The sequence below is a fragment of the Grampus griseus genome (assembly GCF_964374135.1).
Source record: "Grampus griseus genome assembly, chromosome: 7".
Lineage (NCBI taxonomy): Eukaryota > Metazoa > Chordata > Mammalia > Artiodactyla > Delphinidae > Grampus > Grampus griseus.
Window position 1 is genome coordinate 80,278,746 of NC_139001.1, and position 17,771 is coordinate 80,296,516.

Genomic DNA, 17,771 nt, shown 5'->3' on the forward strand with positions numbered 1-17,771 from the left:
TCTGAAGTGCCATCTACTGATTGAAAAGGATACTTCCTCCTTATAGGTGGCTATGGTTACATACTATATTATGTGAGGGGTAGGCTACACAATGTTGGGACTCCTTTTATCATCTCGCTTTCTAACAGGATTTGCAGAAACAAAAAGTATGAGAAGCAGTAAGTGCCAGTTAAATTTTTTTTTCCTTGAAAAGTAGGAATGGCCAGATTTAGGTTTGGGATATATAATCCAAGGGATGCTTACTAATAGTAGTAGAAGATAGTTAACTATTATGTACTGCAGTAAGAAAACATTGCAGTTATCAGTTTCATCATATTCATTTGATTAGGACCCCATTAAGAAAGAATTGGTAAAATTATCTTAAACATAAATTTGCTACCTTTTAAAGTAAGCCTGAGCCATTGAAATTAATTTTAGACCTGTCATTGAAAAACACCTTTTTGTTGTAAAATTTGTATTTTGACAAGAACTTAGGAATTATTGTATAGAAGATAAATGCTAGAAGGGGTCTTTCAGATCATCTGACCCACCTCCCTCTTTTTACAATAGACAAAATGGGAAACAAGAACATACATCAGGTCACACAGCTAGTATTAAGACCCAGTGCATAGTCATTATCAACAAGTTTATAAAGTGCTTAAAAATATCAGAATTGCAGAATTTAAGTTTCAGATTAATAGTGCTGCCACATTTCATAAATAAACTTCTGAGTTCATTCCATTGAACTCTACATGCTCTGAATTTCTTTGAAATTTTACTGAAACGTATCTAAAAATTCAGTTATAGATCCTACACTTCACACAGTAATTCTCTGACTTCAAGATTAAAACTAATTTCTTCGACTTCCCTGGTGGCGCAGTGGTTAAGAATTTGCCTGCCAACGCCGGGGACACGGGTTCAATCCCTGGTCCAGGAAGGTCCCACGTGCCGCGGATCAACTAAGCCTGTGCGCCACAGCTACTGAGCCCGTGCACCGCAACTGCTGAGCCCACGCACCGCAACTACTAAAGCCGCGCGCCTAGAGCCCCTGCTGCACAACAAGAAGCCACCGCAGCGAGAAGCCTGCGCACCATGATGAAGAGTAGCCCCCGCTCACTGAAACTAGACAAAGCCCATGCACAGCAACAAAGACCCAACACAGCCATAAAGAAGGAAAGAAAAGAGGGAAGAAAGGAAGAAATTGCCCTCATTATAAATAAGTAAATAAAACTCATTTCTTTCTTGGGCTTCTGTCACTTGTAACATCAGTATAATCCTTACATTTGAACAAAATTCTGCTTTTAGTTCCAACTCTATTTCTTCTTCTTATGATTGGTTCTCTTGTTGCTCCAAAGCAGAATTTATCTACCTCAGTGCTGTTGACATTTTGAACTAGATAATTCTTTGTTCTCGAGGATGTCATGTACATTATAGGATGTTGAGCAGCATCCTTGGCCTCCATCCTCCAGATGCAGCAACCCCTGGTCATGACAAAAAAATATCTCCAAAAATTGCCAAATTTCCCCTGGGAAGCCAAATGTTTATCTGAAAAAATTTAACCAAGTGTCCTGTATGTTATCTCACAGTATCATATCACCAGTTGAAAACCACTGATTGAATATACCTTCTAACTCAGCAGTCCTCAACTTCAGCTGTACATTTGAATCAAGTGGGAGTGCATTGAAACACATTGATAATTTGGCCTCCACTCTCACAGATTGTTTTATTAGTGTGAAGAGCCTTGGGCATCATTATTTTTTAAAAGTTTCCCAGATGATTCAGATGTACAGTCAGGATTAAAACCATTAGTTGGTTTTGAAACTCAGAGGTTAAAGAGGCATCTAAAGAAATAAGGGCAGGATATGATAACTGATTTAATGCACTAAGGAGATACAGGAAACAAAAATGAAATCTCTAATGTTCTGCATTAAGAGTGACCTTATCAGGCTCAAATAAATTCAAGGGTTCTTTCTCTATGAAGCCTTTCCTAACTACTCCATCCCTCACTGATCTTTCTTTTCCTTTCATTTGTATAGCACCTGGTTTACACCACACCATTTTGCACTTGCTACTTGTACATAATTCTTTTGTATTTTTTATTGTCTTTTTTCCTCCTGTACCTGGAAAGTAGGCATCCAGTTCCCTAATAAGCATTGCAGCACACCCAGTAATAATCTTCATTCTCATCTCTTTACTACCCAGGATGTTTTCAATTGTTTCATAAGTTTTCTTTGCCCTCCCTTCTTTGTGTCAACAGGATATATGTAAGCTATAACTTCATTATCCAGAAGATTCAAATTCAGGCTTTGAGCATTTGCCTTCCAGTCATATTATTGGAAGTTATAATCACTTAAAACCATCTTGCTACTATAAAGCTATCGTCATTAAGACAAAGCGATATTGACACAAGGATAGACAAACTGACCAATGAAGAGAAAAAGAAGTCCAAGAAACAGACCTGCACGAGTGGTCACTTGATTTATGACAAAGGTAACACTGCAGTGCAGTAAGAAAAGTGATCTTTTCAATTAATATTGCTGGGTCAACTGGATAGTCACATAGGAAAAGAATGTATTTTTGCTTTTATGTTACACCATACACAAAAATTACTTCCAAATGTGTTGCAAATCTGCAAGATTAAATGAAACTTTTAGGGGGAAAAAATATGTCACCTTGGAGTAGGCAAGGATTTTTTTAAAACAGGACACAACACTAACCATACAAGGGGAGAAAATTGATTATAGAATATTAGAATTAAGAACTTTTTAATTCATCAAAAGACATTATGAAGGAGAAGGCAACCAATAGAATTGAAGATATATATATATCCAACAATCCAGATTTATATCCAACAAAGGACTTGTTTCCAAAATATATATAAAGAACTCCTGAAATCAGTCAGCAATAAACCAACAGAAAAATAAAAGACTTAAATGTTCACAAAAAAAGCTATCCGAATGATGAATAAACATGAAAAGGTGCTCTGCTTCATTAATCATCAGAAATGCAAATTAAACCCACAATACCACACCACTACATGTCCCCAGAATGGCTAAAATGAAAAGGAAGATACCAAGTGGTAGAGATGTAGAGCAACTACAACTATTATTGATGGAAAATGTAATAGTATGAACACTTGAAAAAACTGTTTGGTAGTTCTAAAGCTTAACATACCCTACACCTAGGACCTAGCAATTCCACTCTGAGATATAGATCCAACAGAAATGCACACGTCTGTTCCCCCAAAGTCATGCACTCACTAAAGTCTATACCAGCACTATACATAGGATACTGCTCAAATGCCCAACAGCACTGGAATGGATATATTAATTGTGGCATATTCACATAGTGAAATGCTATACAATAATGAAAATGAATGTTTTATGACTACTTGCAACAAAGTGATGACACTAATAATGTGTGAAAGAAGCCAGACGCCAAAGAGTATATACTGTATAATCCCAGTAATATGAAGTACAAAAGCAAAACTGCTGCTAGAAGTCAGGGTGAGGGGAAGGGTAGTGACAGGAAGGAAGAAACAGGGGACTTCTGTTGTGGGGGTTGGTAATATTCTTTGTGTTTTTAATTTGGGTGCTGACTGCATGGGTAATTTAATTGTACAAACTTGAGTTGTACAGTTACGTGCACTTTTTTGTATGCGTATTATACTTAAATAAAAAGTTTTTAAAAATACAACCAAATCCACTCATAAAGTACTGGTAAAACCTATTCAAAGTGGTACCATAAAAAGACCCTGAAAATTGAATCCACTTTTAAAGAAAGGAATTAAAATTTATAGTTAACCCTGAGAAATGTTGAAACAAAATTATGGGGTTTCTTTTTAAATATTTAGGTATAATTTCAACTGTACATTAATTTCTAGATTAAACAAAGAATCACATTTTCAACCATTTAACCTTTCTTATACTATTGTATTAGACACTTTATATTTTTTATAACATGATCAATTTTGCAAAGAGCTTAGAGAGTTTTCCAAGAACATCTTAATCCTTGGATAGTTAATCATTCTCTTTTAGGAGTTCCTAACACTGAGTCATCCTTGTAGATTTTCTCTAATTATTAATTGATCTAATAGTTGTTTCATCATATTTGATTATTTCATGAAATGTTTAATTTCTGTCATATTTACAATTTTACTATAGTATATTTACATGAAATGCCATAGTCATTAAATTTGCTTCCTTAAAAGTAAAACAGACTAAACAGATAAAGTTGCAATGCTATATTCTGCTTTGATTTTATTGTCCTATGTAAAAATAGAGGCTCTAATCGCTAATTCTGTTTTGTGTAAGATTATATTTAAGTTACAACTTCTAACACATTCTAGTCTAAAGGAGCAATATTCCTATATTTAAAATGAATAGCAATTTAATGTTACAAAAATAGGTATTAAGCTTTTTAAACACTGTTTTGTACTCATAGTCTAGGCCATTCTGCTGTAAATTGAATTTTCAATAGTTTCTGAATAGTAAAATGCCATCCTTGTCACAAACTTCATGAAAAAGTGCCCGCCAAAGGTCCAGTTTTGTTACTGGAAGAATGCTTCCGCACAGTGCGTTGCACACAGATGTTCTGTAATAGATGTTGTGAAATAGATGCTGACTAATTTAATGAAGGCTCAGAACAGTAATGCAGATTTGATGGGGTCAAACTGGAACTTTGTGTCCATTTTCATTGAAAAACCTTGTATCGAGAGATCCTCCAATTAGTTTCAGATTAACTCAATCTGTTTTACAATTTCCGTGCAATTGGAAGTGTATTTAATGAATATACTGCCCACCTCCCCAATATTGCATGGTACATATTTATACTAAAAAGTTACTTGCTTTTTTTCTGAAATTCACATTTATCTGAGTATCCTCTAGTTTTACTCTATGTGAATGACAACATTGCTGTCGAACAATAGTTACTTTTAATGGTGAGATAGTAGAGGGACTTTAATAGAATTACAAACTAAATTTTTTAAACATACAAATACCTACTAAAGTTGAAAAGGGTACAAGCTTTGAGCACCCTGAAAAATTAGCACTTTCAGGGTTAAACCTCCATGACTGGTCATCATTTTTTAATTTCAGTTTTTTACCTTAGAACGTTAACAGTACTCTTCATTGATTGCTACTTATTTCTCTTATTCATTTTAAAACTGTGACTAAAATAGATCCTTAACATTCAAATCAACAATATTTTCTGGAAGAATTTTATTCTCCACAGTCCTGTTTGATAACAGAAGGATTGAGATCCATTTGTAATTTGCTTACAGAGCATGAGACTTCATTTACATTTAAAGTTATTTTAAATAATATGAATTCCATCTCTAATGTCACACAATCTTAACTGTAAATTACTGGATTTGGAAAACTTCAAACTGAGTTAAATCACCAGTAGGGTCAAAAGGAAGACTTAGTTCTGACACTGAGTAAACAAGCTGGGAAAGAGAAGGGGAAACTATGTTTATTGCAGTGTAAATAAGTTATAGTAATAAGATTTGTCTTGTATTAAGCTGTGCGCATTAAAATACCTTTGCAGAGTCAAGCGGTCACTCATGGGAAATAAATTAACTTGCCTGGGACACTGGGGTATGAATTAGTGACCTGGAAGAGGCAGTTAATCTCAAATGGATGAGCGCTTGGCTTTTAGATTGCCATTTATAGTTCCCTTAGAATCAAATGTAGATCAACACACAGTGTACTTTTATGCAAATAAGCCCAAAGCTCTACATTGATTCAAGATAATTATGTCTCCAGGTGGCAAAAATCATTTTAGCATACTGGGAAAAACCTAAGAGTTGGTCAAGGAATCTACTATGGAGATAGAACTAATATTATAATTGATACTATGGAAAGCTTTATGGATTTTGTTTTGGAAGTTTTGTTTATAACAGTTAATACAAGTTCCTCCAAGCAAATTAGACTGGCAATTAAGTAAAAAAGATGCAATATACTATTAGAACTCCTGGCCTGCTTCTCAAATTACTCCTATTTTTATTTGTTTTGTTTTTCTGTTTTTTGGGTTTTTTTGGTTTTTTTAAATAGATATTTATTGGCGTATAATTGCCTCACAATACAGTTAGTTTCTGTTGCACAACAAAGTGAATCAGCCATATGCATACACATGTCCGCATATCCCCTCCTTCTTGAGCCTCCCTCCCATCCTCCCTATCCCACCCCTCTAGGTCATCGCAAACCACCAAGCCGATCTCCCTGTGCTATGCTGCTGCTTCCAATCAGCCAACTATTTTACATTCTATAGTATATATATATGTCAATGCTATTCTCACTTCACCCCAGCTTCCCCCTCCCACCCCATGTCCTCAAGTCCATTCTCTATGTCTACTTCATTATTCCTGCCCGGCAACTAGGTTCATCAGTACCTTTTTTAATTATTATTTTAGATTTCATATATATATGTTAGCATATGGTGTTTGTTTTTCTCTTTCTGACTTACTTCACTTTATATGACAGACTCTAGGTCCATCCTCCTCACTACAAATAACTCAATTTCATTTCTTTTTATGGCTGAGTAATATTCCATTGTATATATGTGCCACACCTTCTTTATCTATTCATCTGTCAATGGACGTTTAGGTTGGTTCCATGTCCTGGCTATTGTAAATAATGCTGCAGTGAACATTGTGGTACATGTCTCTCTTTGAGTTATGGTTTTCTCAGGATATATGCTCAGTAGTGGGATTGCTGGGTCATATGGTAGTTCTATTTTTAGTATTTTAAGGAACCTCCATACTGTTTTCCATGCTGGTTGTATCAACTTAACATTCCTACCAACAATGCAGGAGGGTTCCCTTTTCACCACACCTTTTCCAGCATTTACTGTTTCTAGATTTTTTGATAATCACCATTCTGACCGTCGTGAGGCAATACCTCATTGTAGTTTTGATTTGCATTTCTCTAATGATTAGTGATGTTGAGCATCTTTTCATGTGCCTCTTGGACATCTGTATGTCTTCGTTGGTGAAATATCTATTTAGGTCTTCCACCCATTTTTTAACTTGATTGTTTTTTTGGTACTGAGCTCCATGAGCTGTTTGTGTATTTTGGAGATTAATTCTTTGTTGTTTCACTTGCAAATATTTTCTCCCATTCTGAGGGTTATCTTTTTGTCTTGGTATCTTTTTGTCTCGTTTATGGTTTCCTTTGCTGTGCAAAAGCTTTTAAGTTTAATTAAGTCCCATTAGTTTATTTTTGTTTTGGTTTCCGTTACTCTAGGAGGTGGGTCAAAAAAGATCTTGCTGTGGTTTATGTCAAAGAGTGTTTTTCCTATGTTTCCCTCTAAGGGTTTTATAGTGTCTGGTCTTACATTTAAGTCTTTAATCCATCTGGAGTTTACTTTTGTGTATGGTGTTAGGTAGTGTTGTAATTTCATTCTTTTACACGTAGCTGTCCAGTTTTCCCAGCACCACTTATTGAAGAGGCTGTCTTTTCTCCATTGTATTTTCTTGCCTCCTTTGTCATAAATTAGGTGCCCATGTGTGTGGAGGTTTATCTCTGGGCATTCTATTCTGTACCATTGATCTGTATTCCTGTTTTTGTGTCAGTACAATACTGTCTTGATTACTGTAGCTTTGTGGTATAGTTTGAAGTCAAGGAGCCTGTTTCCTCTAACTCCGTTTTTCTTTCACAAGATGGCCTTGGCTATTCAGGGCCTTTTATGTTTCCATATGAATTGTAAAATTTTTTGTTCTAATTCTGTGAAGAATGCCATTGGTAGATTCCCTCTATGCCCATTTTCTGGAGAGTTTTTATCATAAATTTTATTCCTTAATTTGTTGATGTGGTGTATCACATTGATTGATTTGCGTATATTGAAGAATCCTTGCATTCCTGGGATAAATCCCACTTGATCATGGTGCATGATCCTTTTAATGTGCTGTTGGATTCTGTTTGCTAGTAGTTTGTTCAGGATTTTTGCATCTATGTTCATCAGTGATATTGGTTTATAATTTTCTTTTTTTGTGATATCTTTTTCTGGTTTTGGTATCAGGGTAACAGTGGCTTCATAGAATGAATTTCGTAGTGTTTCTCCCTCTGCAATTTTTTGGAAGAGTTTGAGAAGAATCAGTGTTAGCTCTTCTCTAAATGTTTGATAGAATTCGCCTGTGAAGCCATCTGGTCCTGGACTTTTGTTTGTTAGAAGATTTTTAATCACAGTTTCATTTTCAGTGCTTGTGATTGATCTGTTTATATTTTCTAATTCTTCCTGGTTCAGTCCTGGAAAATTGTACCTTTCTAAGAATTTGTCCATTTCTTCATGGTTGTCCATTTTATTGGCATATAGTTGTTTGTAGTAGTCGCTTATAATCCTTTGTATTTCTGCAGTGTCAGTTGTGATTTCTCCTTTTTCATTTCTAATTTTATTGATTTGAGTCTTCTCCCTTTTTTTCTTGATGAGTCTGGCTAAGGGTTTATCAATTTTGTTTATCTTCTCAAAGAACCAGATTTTAGTTTTATTGATCTTTGCTATTGTTTTTATCACTTCTATTTCATTTATTTCTGCTCTGATCTTTATGATTTCTTTCCCTCTACTGACTTTGGGTTTTCTTTATTCTTCTTTCTCTTATTGTTTTAAGTATAGGGTTAGATTATTTATTTGAGATTTTTCTTGTTTCTTGAGATGAGACTGAATTGCTTAAACTTCCCTCTTAGAACTGCTTTGGCTACATCCCGTAGGTTTTGGGTCGTCGTGTTTTCATTGTCATTTGTTTCTATGTATTTTTTATTTCTTCTTTGATTTCTTCAGTGATCTCTTGGTTATTTATTAGCACACTGTTCAGCCTCCAAGTGTTTGTGTTTTTTACAGTTTTTTTCCTGTAATTGATTTCCAATTTCATAGCGTGTGGTCAGAAAAGAAGCTTCATAGGATTTCAATCTTCTTAAATTTTCTGAGGCTTAATTTGTGACCCAAGGTGTGATCTATACTGGAGAATGTTCCGTGTGCACTTGAGGAGAAATTGCATTCTGCCATTTTTGGGTGGAATGTTCTATAAATATCAATTAAATCTATCTGGTCTTTTGTGTCATTTAAAGCTTGTGTTTCCTTATTTATTTTCTGTTTGGATGATCTGTCGATTGGTGTAAGTGGGGTTATAAAGTCCCCTACTATTATTGTGTTACGGTCGATTTCTCCTTTCATGGTCATTAGCATTTGCCTTATGTATTGAGGTGCTCCAATGTTGGGAGCATAAACAATTATAATTGTTATGTCTTCCTCTTGGATTGATCCTTTGATCATTATGTAGTGTCCCTCCTTATCTCTTGTACCCGTCTTTAATTTAAAGTCGATTTTATCTGATACGAGTATTGCTACTCCAGCTTTCTTTTGATTTCCATTTGCCTGGAATATCTTTTTCCATCGCTTCACTCTCAGTCTGTATGTGTCCCTAGGTCTGAAGTGGGTCTCTTGTAGACAGCATATATATGGGTCTTGTTTTTGTATCCATTCAACTAGTCTGTGTCTTTTGGTTGGAGCATTTAATCCATTCACATTTAAGGTAATTATCGATTTGTATGTTCCTATTACCATTTTCTTAATTGTTTTGGGTTTGTTTTTGTGTGTCTTTTCCTTCTCTAGTGTTTCCTGCCTAGAGAAGTTTCCTTAGCATTTGTTGTAAAGCTAGTTTGGTGGTGCTGAATTCTTTTAGCTTTTGCTTGTCTGAAAAGCTTTTGACTTCTGCATCGAATCTGAATGACATCCTTGCTGGGTAGAGTAATCTTAGTTATAGGTTTTTCTCTTTCATCACTTTAAGTATATCCTGCACTCCCTTCTGGCCTGCAGAGTTTCTGCTGAAAAATCAGCTGATAACCTTATAGGGATTCCTTTGTATGTTATTTTTGTTTTTCCCTTGCTGCTTTTAGTATTTTTTCTTTGAATTTTTTTTTTTTTTTTTTTTTGTGGTACGCGGGCCTGTCACTGTTGTGGCCTCTTCCGTTGCGGAGCACAGGCTCCGGACACGCAGGCTCAGCGGCCATGGCTTACGGGCCCAGCTGCTCTGCGGCATGTGGGATCTTCCCGGACCGGGGCACAAACCCGTGTCCCCTGCATCGGCAGGCGGACTCTCAACCACTGCACCACCAGGGTAGCCCCCTGAATTTAATTTTTGTTAGTTTGATTAATATGTGTCTTGGTATGTTTTTCTTAGGTTTTATCCTGTATGGGACTCTCTGTACTTCCTGGACTTGGGTGACTATTTCCTTTCCCATGTTAGGGAAGTTTTTGACTATAATCTCTTCAAATATTTTCTCAGACCCTTTCTTTTTCTCTTCTTCTGGGACTCCTATAATTTGAATGTTGGTGCATTTAGTGTTGTCCCAGAGGTCCCTGAGATTGTCTTCAATTATTTTTATTCTTTTCTCTTTATTCTGCCTCTTGGCAGTATTTGCACCATTCTGTCTTCCAGTTCTCTTTTCCGTTCTTCTGCTTCAGTTATTCTGTTATTGATTCCATCTAGTGTATTTTTCATTTCAGTTATTGTGTTGTTCATCTCTGTTTGTTTGTTCTTTAGTTCTTCTAGATCTTTGTTAAACATTTCTTGTATTTTCTCAATCTGTGCCTCCATTCTGTTTCCGAGAGTCTCAATCGTCTTTACTATCATTACACTGAATTCTTTTTCAGGTAGGTTGCCTATTTCCTCTTCATTTATTTGGTGTTGTAGGTTTTTACCTTGCCTCTTCATCTGTGAAATTTTTTTTTTAATTTTTAAAATTTTTTTTTAGTTTATTTATTTATTTATTTTTGGCTGCGTTGGGTCTTTGTTGCTGCGCGTGGCTTTCTCTAGTTGCGGTGAGCGGGGGCTGCTCTTCACTGCGGTGCGCAGGCTTCCCATTGCAGTGGCTTCTCTTGTTAAAGCACGGACTCTAGGCACGTGGGCTCAGTAGTTGTGGCTCATGGGCTCTAGAGCACAGGCTAAGTAGTTGTGGCACATGGGCTTAGTTGCTCCGCGGCATCATCCCAGACCAGAGATCAAACCCGTGTCCCCTTCACTGGCAGGCTGATTCTTAAGCACTGCGCTACCAGGGAGGTCCCAGTGAAATATTTTTTTTGCCATCTCTTTCTTCTTTTTTTTTTTTTTTTATGAGTGGGATTGTGTTCCTGTCTTACTGGTTGTTTGGCCTGAGCCTTCTAACACTGGAGTTTGTAGGCTATTGTGTAGAGCTGGGACTTGGTGCTGAGATAAGGACCTCTGTGAGACCTCACTCTGATGAATATTCCTTGGAGTCTGAGGTTCTCTGTTAGTCCAGTTTGGACTCAGAGCTCCCACCACAGGAGCTTCAGCCCTACCCCCAGCTCATGAACCGAGATCCTGCAAGCCTTGTGGGGTGGCAAAAAAAAAAAAAAAAAAAGAGTGAACAATAACAATGTGAAAAATAAAATTAGACTAGGAAACTAACAGATATGTTAAAAAGAATATAAAAATAAAACTATAGATGAATCAACCACCAGAATGTACATCAGTACCACAATAGTAAAAAAGAGGATGAGGAAAAAGAAAAAAAAAAGGGGGGCGGGGGGGTAAAAGGCCTTGGCTGTGGAGAGGGGGGCCTAAGCAAGGGTGAGGTTTGGGTGGTGGCCGGGACCTATGCTCAGGACCCACAAGGCTGGAAAAGGCCCTGGGCGCTTTGGAGGGATGGGGCTTAGGTTCAAGGAACAGAGGGGCCCAGGCGTGCCCCCACCCCTGGTCTCAGAGGGCAGAGGACCTCACCTGGGAGCCCAGCAGGCTTCCTGGGCTTGAGTGCATGGGGCAAATGCCCTCCTCTCCTCTCCTACTCCTCCAGTCTGGGAGGGCCCCTCTCACCTGTCTCTCCTGATCTCCCCAGCCTCCCTCCTACGCCCCCAGGGACCCACACGGTCCGGAGGGGGCTTTGGAGCAGGGGATCCGCCTGGGAGCTCAGCAGTCTCTCCGGGGCCTGAGTGGGAGGAGCAAATGCCCTCTGCTCCTCTCCTGCTCCTCCTGGAGGGCCCTCCCACCTGCCTCTCCTGTTCTTGCCTCGGCCTCCTTCCTATGCCCCCAAGGACCCACGTGACCTGGAGGGGGCTTTGCGGGGGGTGGTACTGGCTTGGGAGCTCAGCAGGCTCCCCGGCCCTAGTGGGCCAGGCGATCGCCCTCTGCTCCTCTCCCGCTCTTCCCAGAGAGTCCCTCCCACCTGCCTCTCCTGATCTCCCCAGCCTCAGGGGCGCCAATACTGGCTGGCCTCCACTTCTCCTCCCTCCTCAGTCCCCCTGTATCCTACCGGTTCACTTTGGGGTTCCTCCCATCTCCTTGGGTGTCAGAGTCCCCCACCAGTGGCCGGCAGGTGCCCTAGTTGTGTGATTACTCCTATTTTTCAGTTTAAAATTAGATTTATTTTCAGTGGCAAGTTAAAGACTCCGTAGAAGCTTAATATAGCCACTTTTCTGACATTATCATTAATATTAAGGATAACTGAAAAGCACTGAGATCAATAAATTTCACAAGTTATATGTAAAAATCAATCTCATTACTTTACAGTCATTTCTGATGGTAGATCTCTATTGTTGGTACTGGATGGTTTGGTTCCAGCCAGCAGAAGGAGCGGTTGGATGTCCAGGATTGCCTTTAGCTGTTGGCCTTTCCACTGTGCCTCTCCATTTCATAGTGCAGAGTAAGCTAATGTTATAATAAGTGTCCTTTTATATACATACATACACACACACACATACCCTGTGAACAAAACAACTTCTAAGAGCAAAATATATGTGAGGTACATTTATCTAATTGAAAATATTATGTTAAAATGTGTCCACAATGTGAATATCTCAAATGGATAGTAACCCCTAATTTTATCCCTGGGACTTCACCAAATTTATTCAACTCTCTGCTGATAGATGTTTAAAATGATAGGTTTGCAGTGATACATTTGGCCAATAGGTGTCACCATCTAATTACCTAGAATTCCTCAAATTTGGGATTTCTAGTTTTGTAGAATTTGGGGCTGCTGATATTGTAAAGAAGAATATTCTACCTTATCATTTCTGCCAGTTTGAAATTTAAACTATTCTGTTTAGAAAGAGAGGTTCCTGTACATTGCTAATCACTTCATCTGTTGGCCTTGGTTTTTTTTTTTTTTTTTCCTAATGCTATTACCCAGATGCCATTATTTGGTCTGTGAAACTAACCAAATAATGGATTATCTTTAAAATAGAAACAGAATCTCCAGTGCAGTAAGTCAAATTGTTTGATTGTTATAAACATGATTTTTTTTCATTTTTTAAATTGTGAGTTCTTATAAAAGTATCAGTTTGTCACAGTGCAATCTAGTGGCTTGAATCAGAAAAGAAAGATGGGGAGAAGGACTCCTAGCTACTAATAGGAAAAGAAAGGTGCAGCATGAGACCTAGTGGGAGGTGGTCAATTTATCCTTACCATCAAGGCAACCAAGAAATCCTGCAGTAGTCAGGGGATTCTGGGTTTAGCCAAAAGATCTGATAGGGGCTCGGATTTCAAATTAATTTCCATTTGGTAAGCAATTATTTGATGCCTCCTGTCTCCAGTAATAGGGACCGTGTCTGAAATATTAGGAAAGCAAAGAGTTAACAAGGGTAAACGATTAGGTTTGGGAAGTATAGTAATGTGCTATGATTTTAGAGTCATTAAAAATATAAAATACTGTGAAAAATAAGTGTAAGAAAATGAACCTATTGAGTTTTTTTATGTTACTATGCAGTCTTTGGAACAGGGCATTCAAAGTCTAAAATGTCTTTTGAATCATAAAAGAAAATGCAAAATTTATAATTATTTTAATATTAAGAATTTATATTGTAGTTCTTTGAAAGGTAAGGTATGTGGGAATAGACACATTCACTGAACTTTAAGGTCATGGTAAGTGAGTAATAGAAGCTTACATAAATAATTTATAGCCGTATAGGTAAGAAAAGAAAAAGGCATAGAAATATTGGTGTGTTTGGGGTGTTTGAAACCATCTCTCCTGCCTTTTATTTTTAGATGAGAAAACTCAAGTCTTTAGAATCTTAAGTGATTTGACCAAGGTCACCTTAGAATCCAGATTTCCTGGGTCTTTAGTCTTTGGAACTACTTCTCTAATTGGCAATTTCTGATAATTCGGCCAGGTAGTTCTCAAATTAATATTTTCTTTTCTATGAAAAAAATATTCAAGTACAGTATGGGCTTTTATAATATCAATTTGCATTACATGATCATCTATTTGTAATGCAGTCTTAATTAGGAACCTGCCCCATTCTCAAAGAGGAAACTGTTAAGGTACTCCTGTTTTATTTGAACAGTTCTGCTTCATTTGTCATGTCAGAGATGCTAGGCATGGTAAAAAGTTTTGACTATCGATGGTGCTAGAATTAGTTGAGAAAGTCCAATACCTTTAATATAATAAAATACTGAATTTTCTCAGTAGTGTTTATGTTTTATAAACATACATCTATGGCTATAAGAAAGCACTTTCATTGTTGAAATTCCTTGCTCAACAATGTTATGAATCTGAAACTCCTGTTTTTTCCATTGACTTTTTCTTTCTTTCTTTCTTTTTGAGTATGCAAGATTTCTTAGGAGTGTAACTCCCATTATAGCAGAATGGACAAGGGAGGGGGTGAGGGCTGTTAATTTGATCTTGAACAGTGATTTCAAGCATTCAATTATGCACAAGATCCATTTATTAAAATAGGTTACAGCAAGCCCTTTGCTAGTCATTTCAGTCATTGCTTGTATCATTATATAAATATGAAAATAACTGAATAGTTTTAAAATTTTATAGTCCATTGAATATTTCTCAAACCCCAAACTTCTCTTTGCTTTTTACTGCATCATCCCCCATATATGTACACTCTGAATTAGTAAAATTTGCCTTTTTATTCTGATGCCCTTTATGCCTGCTCCAAGTCATAGAGCTTATGGCATGTCTAGAGTCTTTGGAGAAGACAAAATTTGAGCTGACCCAAGAGTGCAGGTAGGATTTGAAGAGTGAGAAGAGGATATTCAGGCCCTAGGAATATCACTGAATGGACTGGTTTGCCTAGAGCTTTCTTGACATGCAAGGGAGAGAGATGAGGCTAGAAAAATAGGTTGGAACTGGATTGAAGGGATTTTCTGCCCCAGAATGAGGAATTTGCACTATATGCTATAGCATTAAACATTGAAAGTTTTTAAGTAAGAGAATAATTCTGTTAAATCAATGTATAAAAAGATAGATCTTCTGGTAGTATAGGGCATAAATTGTAGGAGAGAAGTAACTGGCAGCAAGAAGACTACTACTGTGATGGAGAAGACCTAAATTAAGATGGTGGCTGTTGAAATGGGATAAATATTCCAAAAGAAGAACCAAAAGGAGTTGGTGGCTAACTGCTCCCTTGGCCTTGCTTCCACATCCTTCCCACATCTAGCAATCCAAACAAAAGACTAGTTTTCAACCTGTATGATGAAGAATAAGAATAGTAGTAACCACCAACTTTTCCATGGTGCTTAGTATGTGCCCAGAACTTGTCTAAGTGCTTCACATGTAACAATTCATTTAATCTTCATAACAACCCCATGAAATAAATATTATTATTTTCACTGCACAGATGGGAAGCTTGAAGCAAAGAGAGCTTGGATGATGTATTCAGTCACACAAATAATGAGTGACAGCCAGGACAGGAACACAAGCAACTGGGCCCCAGAGTCTAATACCTGTCCTGATGATTTCATTCATAAGTACTAGTTTGTGGGTTATAGCTGGCCATGTTAAATCTAGACACATTGAAGGTGAAATAATGGTGAATATCCAAATGGGAATACCTAGCAGGTACTTGGAGGTGGGAATCTAGAATTCAGAGAATAGTCAGTATTGAATGCTATGTGTACTCTACTCAACTAACTTGAATATTCAAAACATTCCATTACTGAATTTGAGATTAGAATTTAACCTGCTGACTTTCCAGGGGAGGGGATGCAGCTGGAAGTGGGATCAAGACAAAGATTTTCAGCCTCATTGGAAATAATGCTGACAGACTTCCTCACCAGAGCTCTAAGGAGTGATGTTCTGCTTATCTTTTATTCTCTCATGTTTTCTAACAATTTGATATTTGATCATGTATTACATTCATTTCTATTTGTTTCTAGGAAATCAAGTGGCTTATAATATTTTCATGCTCATTTTAAAAGTTCCAACCTGTTTTGGGCTTCTGAAATTCTCAGCGTTACATGCCATGAAATATCATTGAGTTCAGATATCTAGACACTCATTAGAAAATCAAAGAGCTTTATAGCATTGTGGCTATTAAATGACAGGCTTTGGAAGACACCTGAGTTTGGATCTTAGTTCTGCCACTTACAAGTTTTCCAACCTTGGACAAGTTACTTTCTGTCTCTGATAACACCCATCCAATGGGAAGATGGCCTGGTTTAGGGGAAATGACATATGCAAGTTGTTTGTTAACAGTTCCTATGGAAGAGGTCAGTAACTTTTAGCTGCTATTATTATCTGATCTCTGTGTACAAATTTTGTAAACATCTAAACAATAAAAATTACCCCAAAAATGAATTTCCCTAAACGTATAAAACCACTTCAAAAGGAGGTGTGCTTAACACTCTAGTACTTAATCTAACCACAACTGGAGAAGGAAAAATAAAACCATCACAAACAATTCATAACATCCAAAGCAAATAAAAGGAATACTCCCACTAGCTGTTAATACATAGATAGTGTGTTAACTTAGGTAATCATGGAATCCACTGCTTTAGATTTAATCTGTTGTTACATGCCCAGAAACATCTGCCAGAAACTTTTTACTGGCATTTTAAATGGTTTTCCTTTAGTTGGGGGGGCAGTACCTCAAAACCCAACATGCAAACACTGGATCCAACAGAATTCCATCTCAAAATTTAGAAAGATACATGCATACATACACACATTGTGAGAAAAAAAATAGAGATGTTTAAAGTATCAATATTTATAGTAACAGATGCTGCGTTTTTGCAGAGCCAAGTTTTAAAAAGTTCTACCCTGGCGCAAAAAGTTTCCTATGCAGAGATTTTGTTAAGTCACTGTAAAGGTCAAACTGTTTGGTCACATCTATTGTGATAATTCTATTCACAAATCAGTAAGGGATTAGAATTAACAATTTTTTTTTTGCACAGATATTAATCTGTTGAAATTTACATAAGTATCTTATTTAATATGCACAAAAACAGTATGGGGTAAGTGATGGTATCTTCTATTCACAAGGAGGAAATTGAAACTCAGAAAAAAATAAATATTTAAGGTCACAAAGTTTTTAAGTAATGGAGTAGGAACCCAAACTCAAGTCTTTTTCATGTGAAAGTCCCAATTTTTTACACTGCATTATCTTGTGAAAATCATTGGTCAAGCTTCTCACTTTTGGAAATAGCTATTGAATAGTTTACTGAAAGCAAGCGCTCTTGATTATGAGGAAGTGATTTAAATACGATTTAAAGTGATTTTTAAAAGTGATTATTTTTAGGTACTTAGAAGTCATAAATGGGAAGACTTGATGGTACAAGATTATATGGCAGGAGGTTCAGAGTATGTTCTACTGCCTTTGGAAACTTAAAGTTCAAGAAGGCTTTGGTTTTAGAAAAAGAGCACTATTTTTAGGCTGACTAATAAAATTTAGCTGAAATTAAAATTCTCAATATTGCAATCCCCAGCATGACTCATGAATAAAGTGAAATATCTTTACTCATATATGTCATGTATTATTCAATATAAGCACCTGCTTATACGGTTTAATGAAGATTAAAAATTTTGTAAATACCTTAACACGAATTTTGCTAT